We start from the raw sequence: 13,709 nt of genomic DNA on the forward strand, positions 1-13,709 counted from the left end.
ACTGGGAGAATTGGGCACGCTAATGGGAGGAATGAGTTTAGCATATGCCTGGCCGATAGCAAGCCCTCAGCAAATATTCACTGTTCCTTGTGATTGTGCTTCTACTGTATCTCCTCCGGGGCCTAGAGTAATGTTGGGCACGTGAGAGGCAGTCCCATAATATTTCCCTGCTAATTCTGTACACTTTAATTAACACTCAAGTTTTGGTTGGAAGATGCCATTCTTCCGGCACGCACGTTGCCTTGGATTCCTGCCGAACATCTTAGGCTTTATTTGCCTAGCTCAGGTCAAGGCAGGTTTTGAGCAAGTATACGTTAACTTATTCCATGAATATTTAATTTTATCTACTAAGAGCCCAGATTACAGCAGTGAACAGGACAGCAAAATCTTTGCCCTCGAATTTTAGTGGAGAGACAGCCCATGGAGCTGAAGTAAAAGAGGCAGCCAGCCACTCTGGGGGATCCACTGCGTGAAATGACTTTGTTTGGGAAGTTGCACGGGCAAAATTATCCCATGTCCCTGGCTGTTTGCTCTGCTCTCCAGTTCATTTATTTTAGCCATGAAGCTTTACCTAAATGCTCTGAATTTCCTCTTTCCTGAATATCCCTTTAATCAGATACACCCTCTTCCTCACCTCCTTGATCTTGCTCCTCAAATATAGTTGCTAATGATGTGTGCATGTGCCAGACTTGAACAAATGTTGAGCTGCTAACTGCTCTGTGTCTGTTAATTTCATACTCAGCTCGAGCAGGGATCCTTGAGTTACAACAGATGCTGCTTCCCCGGGGCTTTAGAGCCCATCGATCAGCTTGGTGGATGAGGAAGGAAAGGGAAGTTTCCTCCATGACTGCCATTTGAATATAATTTATTGTGTCCTGAAAGAAAAGTGGAAAAAAGAAAAGGTACTGACAGGCTATAACACAAATGAATGGTGACGAATGACACTCAGATTTCAGTTTCAAAGGAACATGCTTTTAAGCCAATAAATGATTGCAATGGTGACATGAAATTCTCCAAAGCTGTGCCAAATGGGCCCCTTCTAAATGGTCAAGGTGTTGGAGTCCTCTGGGGAGTCCAGATTGATAATTATAATAAAGAAAATAATAAGATAATCGCATAGCCTTTAAGAGCAAGGACACCTTAAACAGGCTATGTGAATTTGGATCGCAGTTCCCCGCTTGGGCAAGCCAGCTAACAAATCCTCCTGTGTAAGTGAGGATGATAGTGACACCTGAATGGCCGGGTTGTTGCCAAGTTTAAATGAGTTAATATAGAGAAAGCGATTAGAACGGTGCCTGGCACTTACAAAGCTCCAGATTGATGTTTGTTTGCTCCATTTATTGTGATTAATAGTGAATTTTACTGCCAGGTGCCAGCCTAAGTCTTCATTGTACTTTCCCCTCCTCCCCACCTCATGACATCATGATTACCCTTACTCTTCATTAAAAAAAATTTTTTTTTAATGTTTAGTTATTTTTTGAGAGAGAGAGAAAGAGAGACAGACAGAGTGTGAGTGGGGAGGGGCAGAGAGAGAGGGAGACACAGAATTTGAAAGCTCCAGGCTCTGAGCTGTCAGCACAGAGTGCAATATGGGGCTGGAACCCACGAATCGTGGGATCATGACCTGAGCCGAAGTTGAATGCTTAAATGACTGAGCCACCCAGGCACCCCTTGCCCTTACTCTTTAGAGGAAGGAATGGCCCTGTACTTGTCTTCCAAATCCACTAGAATTTCTGACTTTGCTCTTACCCTTATTTATGAGTATCTTCTGTTTATTTATTTGCATTTGCAATCTTTTATAGAAAATTAAACACTGGAGGGACACCTAGGGGGCTCAGTCGGTTAAACGTCCGACTTCAGCATTAGGTCATGATCTCATGATTCGTGGGTTGGAACCCTTTGTGGGGCTCTTTGCTGACAGCTCAGACCGTGGAGCCTGCTTCGGATTCTCTCTCTCTCTCTCTCTCTCTCTCTCTCTGCCCCTCCCCTACTCATGCTCTGTCTCCCTCTCAAAAATAAATAAACATCAAAAATTTTTTTAAAAAGAAAAAATAATTTAAAACACTGGAAAAGAATATCCCAAAAGTATTCATAGGATTTTGAGGGACTACTTTTCTACCTATTTTTTCTGTATTTTGCAATTTTCTAAAAATAATTGTGTGTATTTTTGTAATGGAACATATAAAATGAATGTTTAAAACTGAAGGAAGAGAAGATTAAGTCCATTCTTCCTCTTCCTTGAATAACTTAATCACCCTCCTCATCAGGGTGTATTAAGAAGAAATCAATTGCACTACTGGGTATTTATCCAAGGGATAAAGGTATGCTCTTTCGAAGGGACACATGCACCCCCCTGTTTATAGCAGCACTATCAACAATAGCTAACAATAGCCAAAGTATGGAAAGAGCCCAAATGTCCACCGATGGATGAATGGATAAAGAAGATAAAGAATGGATAAATACAATGGAGTATTACTCGGCAATCAAAAAGAATGACCTCTTGCCATTTGCAACTACGTGGATGGAACTGGAGGGTATTATGCTAAGCGAAATTAGTCAGAGAAAGACAAATATCATATGACTTCACTCATATGAGGACTTTAAGATACAAAACAGCTGAACATAAGGGAAGAGAAGCAAAAATCATATAAAAACAAGGAGGGGGACAAAGCAGAAGAGACTCATAAATATGGAGAACACACAGAGGGTTGCTGGAGGGGTTGTGGGAGGGGGGAATGGGCTAAATGGGCAAGGGGCACTAAGAAATCTACTCCTGAAATCATTGTTGCACTATATGCTAACTAATTGGGATGCAAATTAAAAAAAAAAAAATTAAAAAAAAAAAAAGAAGAAGAAATCAGGAACTCAGTACCACAGAGGGGACAAGACTGGCTATGTCATTCTTGCTGTGTGCTGAAGGGTTGTTGCTTTCCCTGGGAACTCGCCTGACCTGTGAGCTGCCTGAGCCCGTGCAACAGCATAATTTCATAGGAGGAATTTCTTACACCCGCTGCTGTGTTGAGAAACACCGCGTGGGAATAAAGGCACATTTATATCCTAAATCATTTAATATTGGAATGAAAATAAATAACAACAGCCTCAGAATCACCCCTACGAAAAGGTGAATCGCTTGAATTTCAGGCACTTTGTTAGTTCTTTGTGCATTGGGCACTTATATTATCAGGAGCCTCGGGGCCAGCATCTGAGGTTAATTAGATGCTACCTTGCGGCCATCCAGACCATTTCTCCTGTAACAATACCACTCAAACCTTTATCTTTTCTAGTTTCCTGCTCGCTTGAAAATCTACCGAGAACAGATTGTAGGCTTGATAGATTGGACAAAAAGAGAGAAAATAAAATAAAGGCAGTCTTACCTCACATTCACCTCATTGAAGAAAGCAGGACACAAGCCCTCGGGTAGATCGTCTGAGCGCAAGCATTCAACGGAGAGTCGAAGTCCTTTTCAGTCAATCTACAGTCTTCACAAATCTTTAGCCTTTTGTGGAAGAAGGGTGATGGCAATGGCAATAGGGCATGTTCTTCCACTCCAATTCTGCAACTTAATGTTACAGCAGAAACCCAAGGGGAGAAATGAGAATTGTCTGAAAGGTCAAAATGTGATAGAACTTTTTATCGGTTACATATTACCCAACTAAGGCTGTACAATAAATCGCCCACAGCTTAGTGGCTGAAAAAAGCAACAGCCTGGGATGACTTCTCCGCTGGGTGGTTCTGCTCAGCTGGGCGAGATCGGCTCACCTTGATGGGGCTCACCCATGCCTCTGTGGGCAGCTGTGGTTGGCCGGGGCTGAGCCTCCATTGGGCTCCCTTGGCCCTGATCCACTTGGTCTCTTAAATTCCATCAGGCTAGCCCAGGCTGGAGTGGATGTGCGCACACGCTCTGAGTCCTAAGCTCAGAACCGACATTCCATCACCTTCCACTGCATTCCATGCGCCAAAGCATAATAGAAGCCCACCGACATTCCAGGGAATGGCGGCAAAGTCATGTGGCAAGGATGTGGGTCCAAGGAGGGAAGAAAATTTGGCCCCACATTTGCAATCAATCTACCATACACAATCGTGAAACATGATGGTCCGTGAAATTAGAGACGGCAATTGTGAAATACATTTCATTGTTGAAATTTGTTCTGAGACAGTATAAACCATAAGATCTTCATCAACATCAAAGCCAAAAGTACTCAAAATTTTAATCAAGGACTGCCTGAGAAGACATCAGCCATAACCAGCCAGTTTGTGTTCCAACCACCCCCCACCCACCCCCCCACGAGGGTTTTCCTCTCTGTAAGGTCTGACCTCAGGGTTTTTCTACTACAGTCTAGTTTTAACAGAAGGTAGAAACATAACTTGGGCAATTTTTCTGTACCCCAGAACACCCTCTTTTAAATGCGATCCTAGGGGCACCTCGGGGCTCAGTCAGTTAGGCATTCAACTCTTGATTTTGGTTCAGGTTATTGACGAGGGAGCATAAGGCAAGCTGACAGGCCACAAACACCCACCCCCCCAAACCAGGTGGGACACGTGTGATATTCCTCAGGCACTCCTGGCTGCCCAGAACAAAGAAAGGGGGAAAACAAATGGTTAACTGATAGACAGCAGAGTCCAGCAGGACCTAAGTCTCCATCGCCCCTCCATAGTGATGCGGGAAACAGAGGCAGAAGGAAATGGCAGATAGAACTAAATTTCCTTACAACCTGTAGCCTGTTGGCAAATATTTGAGGCTGGCAGAGTAAAGTGTTTCTCCAGGAACTCCTTACTGTCTTAATGTTAACGCTTTGCTAGAGGGAAAAACAATCCTAGCTTGACAATAGCTAGGCCTCCAGAATCCTGTGGTTCTTCTTTAGCATATAAAAATCTCACTAGAAACTTCCCCTGGACTTTACCTCCCCCAACCCCATAGTATAGACCCAGTTTCTCCTCATGGTCCTGTCCCTGTGCTTCAACAAAATCACCTTTTTGCCCCAAACACATCTTCAAAAATTATTTCTTGATCATCGGCTCTGGACTCCATGAACCCCACTATCACCCCCCCAAAACCTCATCAGTTATGATCTCGTGGTTCATGAGTTCGAGCCCCACGTTGGGCTCCATGCTGACAGTGTGGGATTCTCTCTCTCTCCCTCTCTCTACTCCTCACCCACTCTCTCTCCCTCTCAAAATAAATAAACTTAAATAAATAAATAAATAAATAAATGCAACACTAGAAATTTATACTCAAAACTGCATACATACTATGATTGCAACCATGAAAAGCTATGTACGTGGAAGAACAAAGATGCACCAAGAATACACAAAAGGGGTGGGGCGCCTGGGTGGCTCAGTTGGTTGAGCATCCGACTTCGGCTCAGGTCATGGTATCACAGTTCGGGAGTTCGAGCCCCACATCAGGCTCTGTGCTGACAGCTCAGAGCCTGGACCCTGCTTCGGATTCTGTGTCTCCCTCTCTCTCTGCCCCTTCCCCGCTCGTACTCTGTCTCTCAGAAATGAATAAACGCTAAAAAAAATTTTTTTTTAAACAAACAAAAAAAAAGAATACACAAAAGGGAAAATTGTTACATTCAGATGATGAGATAGACGGTGGTGTTTTTCTTATTTTTCAAAACGTTCTTTAATGCTGGGGTTATACAGTCTTACAGTAAAAACGGAGAGGTTGTAAATAAGTTGAAAGCAAAGATTAATGAGCATTTATCTTCAATCGTGTCCACATGGTACAACAACAACCACCCAGTCCTTGTCTTTCCATTTTATAATCTTCGAGGCTCACAATGAAATATTCAAATGCCAAGAAACACAAAAGCACTTCAGGATTGTACTTGCAGAAGAGTTATGCGACTCCACTATCATTACTTAATTCATACAAAGTGTCTTAAATAAGTGGTGTTATCGTCATCTTGTGATTTTTTTTTTATTTATAGATTTCGATGAATGTGTCTAATGATGACAAGCCGGCAGGGCCCATGTGCTGAAGCATATCTAACAATGAGATCACGGTAATTTGAGAAAAAAAATAACAAAAGAATAATCAGGGCCATATATTCTCTGGGTGGTTTTGAATACAAATGCAAAAATTGTGGTAAATGTCACAATTAATGTATCTGAAGCCAACCAGAGAAACCTGGCCCAGTAGGAAACATTTTCACTTAGAGCGCCAAGTAATAAAGTTAACTTAACGTAACAGCAAAGGAAACATGCTCCCTGTTTTGTTTTCTAGAGTTGGGCACAAAGCTTTTAATCTTAATTAGACGCTTGATAAAAGGAGGCAGCTCTGTTGGAAGCAGAAAAGTAGTTTTTGCTCTCAGGACTTAGCTCGTAAGAGGTGGTCGGATGATCGGCCTGTTCTTAGATTCCGCCCCTGCCTCAGACTTCCCTACACAGACCAGAAATAGCCACACTAGGGACATTTTATATCCATGCTGATTCTTTTTAAATTATTTTTGCATACATTTTCTCATTTAATACTGTTCCAACCCAGCAGACTAAATAGCACAGACATTATCATCTCCACGTTGCTCATAAAGAAATTAAGACACAAAGAAATGTCAGTAACTAGTTCAAGGACATACAACTGGTGAGTGGTGGCAGGATGGTCAGGGTCATCTTTCTGAGCGGCAGCAAAGGAGGACAGTGGGAGAGGACACACGTTACTCAGAAAAAATGTATAATATTACACACTGGATAGAAATCAAAACTACAAAAGGCAAAGAGATCGTTTAAAATGCCCCCAATTCCACGTATGAGAGCGGAACACTTATAGCATCTTGGAGTACTGCCTTCCAAATACACTGATCTTGTTTTGTATCTCACTGAGCGCGTGGAAGCAGGAAGAAGAGAACTTCTACGTTCTCCCCCACCAACCCCACCAATCCCACATCCGCGCCCACAGACTCTGCCTTCCCTGGTGCAAAGGATGAACTATGTACCTGTCTATGTCCTCTTCTGCGCTCCATTCAATTTCCTTCCACCTGCTCAAAGATTTGCTCTGCAGTAGCTTCTCATCGATGCCTCCTATGCCAGATCATTTCCATCAGTAAGCAAACACCGTAATTTCTCTCATCTGGAACCAAGAAACAAATAACGGGCATATCTTGGTCGTCCCTACATCCCTCTCCTGCTCCAGCCCCATGTCTCGGCTCCCCTTTACAGCACACCGTCTTCAAAGAGTTAAGCAGACTTTTCAGCTCTGGTCATCTCTTGATCACATTCCAAGCAGGCTTCTATCCCAGCGACTCCACTAAAACCGTCCTGGTCAAAGCCAAGGACCTCCACGTTTCCAATCCAACGATGGGTCTTCGGTGATTTTCTTAACCCTGCAACAGCACTTGTCACCATAGATTGCTCTCTCCTTGAAATACATTCTCCCTTTGGCTCCTAGGACACCACCCCTACTTGGTTTTCCTCTACCTCAATGGTCACTTCTCACCTTTGCAGGCTATCTTTCTCAGTGCTTGACCTTTTCATTTGTATATCTCTACACCCACTCAGTTGATGATCTCACCAATCCCATGGTCTTTTTTTCTTTTTAATATGAAATTTATTGTCAAATTTGTTTCCATACAACACTCAGTGCTCATCCCGACAGGTGCCCTCCTCAATGTCCGTCACCCACTTTCCCCTCCCCGTCACCTCCCATAATCCTATAGTCTTAAACCACTCATCACCAGCCCTGATCCTCTCCTGAACTCCAGAATCACATGTCTCCACTTGGACATCTCATAGGCAGAGCTAACACTCACTGGCAAGTTTCACTATGGTATTATCATTGGTTTATAAGTGTCATCAGCTCTGAATAGTGGAGAATCCTTTCTGATTGGCCAGCATCTGTTGAACATCTGTGGATTTTTTTTTTTTAAGATTTTATTTTTAAGTAATCTCTGCACCCAATATGGGGATCGAACTTACAACCGCGAGATCAAGAGTCACATGCTGCACCAACTGAGCCAGCCTGGTGTCCCATCTGATATATATATTTTTTAATGTTTTTATTTATTTTTGAGAGACAGAGAGAGACAGAGCATGAGTAGGGGAGGGGCAGAGAGAGAGGGAGACACAGAATCTGAAGCAGGCTCCAGGCGCAGAGCTGTCAGCACAGAGCCAGACGCGGGGCTCGAACTCATGAATCGCGAGATCGTGACCTGAGCTGAAGTCGGACGCTTAACTGACTGAGCCACCCAGGCGCCCCTATCTGTTGATACTTTTTAATATCACCCCTACTAGGTAGGCAACTCAATTTTTAAAGGGCCCAACTGAAATCTTGATTCCCACCTCCCACTACTCAGTTTTCTCCAAGTACTTCTCCATGTCAACGAACATTCTAGTACTTACTATTCTTCTTGCTGAGACTTCACTCCCTCCAGATTCCTGCATGGCTCGCTCCTTCACTTCATTCATGTCTGTTCAGGCATCAGCAGTGAACTCCTCCCTCAGCATTCTGCTTAAAACAAGAGACCTTACCTCTCCCATATTGTTCTTTATTCCCTTACCTCTTTTGTTTTTCTGCATTGCTTTTCTCATTAAGTGATTTATGAGATGATAGACCATGGAAGGATGTGATACATGATATGGCCGACGTGCTCATTCATGTGTTTATTTTCAGTGTCCCTCCACTACAAATTAAACCTTAGACAAGCAGGGACATACTTTAAATTCTGGTTCAGTGCTTTCGATCTGGGGACTAGAATAATGTTTTATACGCAAGACTTTCTGTCTTCTAGGGGAAACATAAGTTAAACAAATAAATGGGCACATGTATCATGGCACACAGACATACCTCAGAGATATGGTAGGTTTGGTTCCAGAGCACGGCAATAAAGGGAATATTGCAATAAAGCAAGTCAAATGAATGTTTTGGTTCTCCAGTGCATATTAAAAGTTTGTTTACACTATATTGTAGCCGAAATGTGTAATAGCATTATGTCTAAAAAATACAATGTACATACCTTGATGGAAAAATAATTTTTTGCTAGAAAATGCTAACCCTTATCCGAGCTTTCGGTGAGTCATAATGATTTTGCTAGTTGGAGGCTTGATGTTGAAGGCTGCTGACTCCTCGGGGTGGTGATGGCTGAAGGTTGTGGTGGCTGTGGCAATTTCCTCAAATAAGACAACAATGAAGCCTGTCCCATCGATTGGCTGTTGCTTTCACGAAACATTTCTCTGTAGCATGTGATGCTGTTTGATAGCATTCTACCCACAGCAGAACGTCTTTCCAAATTGAAGTCAGTCCTCTCAAACTCTGCTGTTGCTTTTTCTTTTTCTTTTTCTTATCTTTTCTTTTCTTTTCTTTTTTTTTTTTTTTTGAGAGAGAGACAGAAAGAGTGAGCAGGGGAGGGGTGGAGAGAGGAGAGAGAGAGAATCCCAAGCAGGCTCCACACCGTCAGCACAGAGCCCGAGGTGGGGCTCGATCTCACAAACTGTGAGATCATGACCGGAGCTGAAATCAAGAGCTGCCCGCTTAACCGACTGAGCCACCCGGGCACCCCTACTGCTGCTTTAGCAGCTAAGTTTATGTCATATTCTGTGTTCTAACTCCTTTGCTGCCATTTCCACAGTCTTCACAGCATCTTCCCCAGGAGTGGATTCCATCTCAGGAAACCACTTTCTTGCTCGTCCATGGGAAGCAGCCCCTCATCTGTTCACGTTTTGCCCTGAGATTGTAGAAATTCTGTCACATCGTCAGGCCCCACTTGTCGTTCTAGTTCTCTTGTTATTTCCACCACGTCTGCAGTGACTTCCTCCACTCAAGTCCTGAACCCCTCCCAGTCATCCACGAGGCTCGGAATCAACTTCTTCCAAACTCTTGTTCATATTGATTTTGGATCTCTCCCCATGAATCATGGATGTTCTTAATGGTATCCTGGATCACTAATCCTTTCCAGAAGGTTTTCAATTTACTTTGCCCAGATCTAAGAGGAAGCACGACCTATGGCAGTTATAGCCTTATGATATGATAAGACCTGAAAGTCAGAACAACTCCTTGATCCATTGGCTGCAGAATGGACATTGTATTAGAGGGCCTGCAAATGACATTAATCTCATTGTCCATCTCCGTTAGAGGTCTTGGGTGACCAGCAGCATTGTCGACGGGCAGTAATCTTTTGAAAGGAATCTTTTCTTTTCTGAGCAGTAGGTCTCAACAGTGGGCTTAAAACATTAAGTAACCCACGTTGTCAACAGATGTGCTGTCATTCGGGCTTTGTTGTTCTATTTATAGGATACAGGTAGAGTGGATTTAGTGTAATTCTAAAGGGCCCTAGGACTTTCAGAATGGTTAGCATTAGCTTCAGTGTAAAGTCACGGCTGCATTAGCCCCTAACAAGAAAAGAGTCAGCCTGTCCTTTGAAACTTTGAAGCCAGGCCTTGACTTTTCTTCAGCTGTGAAAGTCCCAGATGGCATCTTCTTCTAATAGGAGGCTGTTTCATCTGCATTGAAAGTCTGTTTAGTGTGGCCACTTTTCTGAATTATCCGAGCGAGACCTTCTGGGTAACTTGCAGCTTCTCCGTCAGCACTCGCTGCCTCACCTTGCACTTTATGTTATGGAGACGGCTTCTTTCCTGAAACCTCACGAACCGACCTCTGCTAGCTTCAGACTTTTCTTCTGCAGCTTCCTCACCTCTCTGAGCCTTCACAGAATTGAAGAGAGTTAAGGCCTTGCCCTGGATTAGCCTTTGGCTTAAGGGAATGTTGTAGCTGCTTTGATCTATCCACACCACTCAGACTTTCTCCGTATCAGCAACAAGACTCTTGCTTTCTTATCATTTGTGGGTTCACTCGAGGAGCACTTTTAATTCCCTTCGAGAACTTTTCCTTTACATTCTCAGCTTGGCGACTTGGTACAAGAGGCCTGGCTTTCGGCCTGAACCTTATCTCCAAAATGTAACCACCAGGCACTTGTAGTTAATGAGCACTTGAAAGGTGACTAGTTGGAACTGAGATGTGCTGTAAGTGTGAGATATATACCGTACTTCCAAGATGAGGTACCAAAAACAGGAATGTCAAATATCTCGTTAATAACATCATATTTATTATATGTTAAAGTGATAATATTTTAGATAGATGGGGTTAAATTAACACGTTGTTAAAATTAATTTCACCTTTTCCTTTTTACTCTTTTCATGCAGCTACTAGACAATTTGATTTACATATGTGACTCACATTTGTGGCTCTCATTACATTCCTAGTCTAGACTCCTGAGGGAGGGCACCGAAATCCCATTAATTATTCATTACTTTGAGCTAACCATTCTTTCAGAAATCGACACAGTCCAAGGCTCCCAGACTTTCATATCTTTTCTTAATTTGTTCAGTGTGAACCTTCCTACCAATTACCTTAGGAAAATAAGAATTTTTATGTTGTTATAGATGAAAAAAAAAAAAACTGCACCCATTGGCTAACAGTTTAGAATTCTGAGTTTAAATGAATTACTTACCATTCCTTTATTTAATTTGAGCCCAGAGTCTCTGATTGAAGGTGGACAGGTTAAAGTCAGGGAAAGGAGTTCTTCTTTCTGTGCATTTTGCCAGATCCCCTCTAGCTGAAGGACATCACCCCTCTGAGTAGTAACCAGTCTCTCAGATGAAACTTCCGAGAGAAGTTTTGAAAGTGCCCCTGGTTTTGAAAGTGCCTCCTTTGGAGCAACGCCCACTTGCTTCTGTGGTTTTCTGGGCTGAACATCTACCAACACCAGCGGAATCAACGCCGTTTACCACGTTACAACTGCAGTTTGCATCTCACCCCTTTCCGTTTGCAGTCACTTGATGTATGAGTTCAGGATGAACTCACGACCGAACGCCATCTGAATTCATGTTATTTTAGGGGGTGGGGGCGGCAGATTTTATTCACCCCTCATCAGATTATTCATGGGTGGGTGTTTATTTGGGGCTTGTTGCATGCCAGGTACTGGGAGGCGCTGAAGATCAGGGGTGAGTAGGAAAAACATAGTCCTGTCCTTAAGAAGCACCCAGTCTACACTAGCGACAAGACACTGAATAACAGATGGTAAACAAAACTGCCACAGAAATAATTGTGTAATGCAAAATTTTTATAAGAACCGCAAAGGTGGGAAGGGGATGCCTTGACTTGTCTGGGGCAACTAATCTAGACAGATGGGTGACATGGAACCCAGACTCTAAACGAGAACTATAAGAAAAAGAGCAGGGACACCTGGGTGGCTCCGTAAGATGAGCGTCCAACTACTGATTTCGGCTCAGGTCATGATCCCAGCGTCGTGGGTGCTGAGCGTGGAGACTGCTTGGGATTCTCTCCTCTCTCTCTCTCCACTCTCTCTCCACTCTCTCTCTCTCTCTCTCTCTGCCTCTCTCCCCTGCTCAGGTGCACACATGCACCCATGCTTTTGCTCTCTCGCTCTCTCTTTCTAAAAGAAAAAAAAGGAAAAGGATCAATTGCAACAGATTGTATTTCCCTCAAAGGGTCAGGACCACGCGTCCGTCCCACATGCTCTTCCAGAACCTTCTACTCCTCTATCAAGGGGCCGAGTGTGCATCTCCTCGTCTCGTCCCTTTGCCCCCGGGGCAGGTCTCTGTGAATGCCTTAAGCAATAGAGCACTTTGGAAAAGATGCCCCGTGACTTCTGAGGTGGGGCCTCAAAGGCGATGCAGCTTCCGATTAGTGTCCTCTTTTGGGAGCTGCCCTGGGAAGCCGGGCACACAGAGAGGCCCCCATGGAGCAGAACGGAGGCCCCCGTCCTTGGCCCTAGCTGGATTCACGGCAGCGGATGCCAACCTTGCCAAGGAAAGGGAGTGAAGTGCAAACACCGGGAGGCATGCAGATTCGGCAGAGGGAAGGAGGGTGCATTCCTCTTGGTGGTACCTACTCTCTCCGAGAAGTGTGAAAGCGAAGTCGCTGGCTCAGAGTGAGGGGGCCAGAGGAAGGGGAAGTCAGGTGTTTGCAGAGCGGGGGGCAGCCAGCTAATTAGAAAGACACAATAAGATTACTGGGCAGTGTCGAGATTGTTGAACATTATTGAAATAATACCAATCTTTGAGATTTTTCCCCAAATCCCCTATCAGCTGGGAGGCAGGCACAGAGAAGGCAGGTGTTGGGACTGGGTTCTTCCAGAACGAGAAGACAGGAAGGACAGTGGGCAGCACATGGGGTCGGCCATATTCGGTGCGCAAGGGAAGAACCATAAAGATGCACTAAGGAAAGGCAAGAAATCCGGTGGGACAAGAGAGAGGTTGATGGACCGGAGGGCACAGCTGGGGTCAAAGAACAGCTCCAGGGAACAAGGCCTGAAAAAGGCAGCAGAAGAATAGACAGTCATGTCAGGGAAGTGGGATTTTTTAAAAATAATGTTTATTTATTTGTTTTGAGAGAGACAGAGAAAGAGAGAGCAGGGGAGAGGCAGACGGAGAATCCCAAGCAGGCTCTGCCCTGACAGTGCAGAGCCCGACGTGGGCTCGATCTCACGAGCCGTGAGATCATGACCTGAGCCCAAATCAAGAGTCAGATGCTTGACCAACTGAGCCACCCACGTGCCCCAGGAAAGTGGGATTTTAAAAGGAGAGTTTCAGATGGGGACTGAGATCACTGCATAATCGTTGGCTCGTGTTTGCCACCTCATCTCTGTCTTAACGAATACATTTCTGGTGATTATAAAGGTTGATATGGTAAAAAAAAAAAACAAAAAACAAAAAACAAAAACGTGCAGCAGAAAGAATACTTTGGAGTCAGA

The 13,709-nt window shown here is 44.0% G+C and overlaps 1 long non-coding RNA gene across 3 annotated transcripts; it reads right to left on the reverse strand.

Annotated features, from left to right (window-relative positions):
- Nucleotides 1-310: 310 nt before the first annotated feature.
- LOC106984001 (uncharacterized) lies at nucleotides 311-11,060 on the reverse strand. 3 transcript variants are annotated; one of them, XR_008296321.1, is made up of 5 exons: nucleotides 8,955-11,060; nucleotides 7,167-8,446; nucleotides 6,939-7,072; nucleotides 3,375-3,559; nucleotides 311-875 (listed from the first exon to the last, which is right to left on the reverse strand). It is a non-coding gene; the product is annotated as an uncharacterized LOC106984001 (long non-coding RNA). The 3 variants fall into 3 exon arrangements; XR_001431602.3 differs by having other exon boundaries at nucleotides 7,167-7,325; nucleotides 8,341-11,060; XR_008296320.1 differs by having other exon boundaries at nucleotides 7,167-11,060.
- Nucleotides 11,061-13,709: the final 2,649 nt, after the last annotated feature.

This window comes from Acinonyx jubatus, chromosome B1, assembly GCF_027475565.1.
Source record: "Acinonyx jubatus isolate Ajub_Pintada_27869175 chromosome B1, VMU_Ajub_asm_v1.0, whole genome shotgun sequence".
NCBI lineage: Eukaryota > Metazoa > Chordata > Mammalia > Carnivora > Felidae > Acinonyx > Acinonyx jubatus.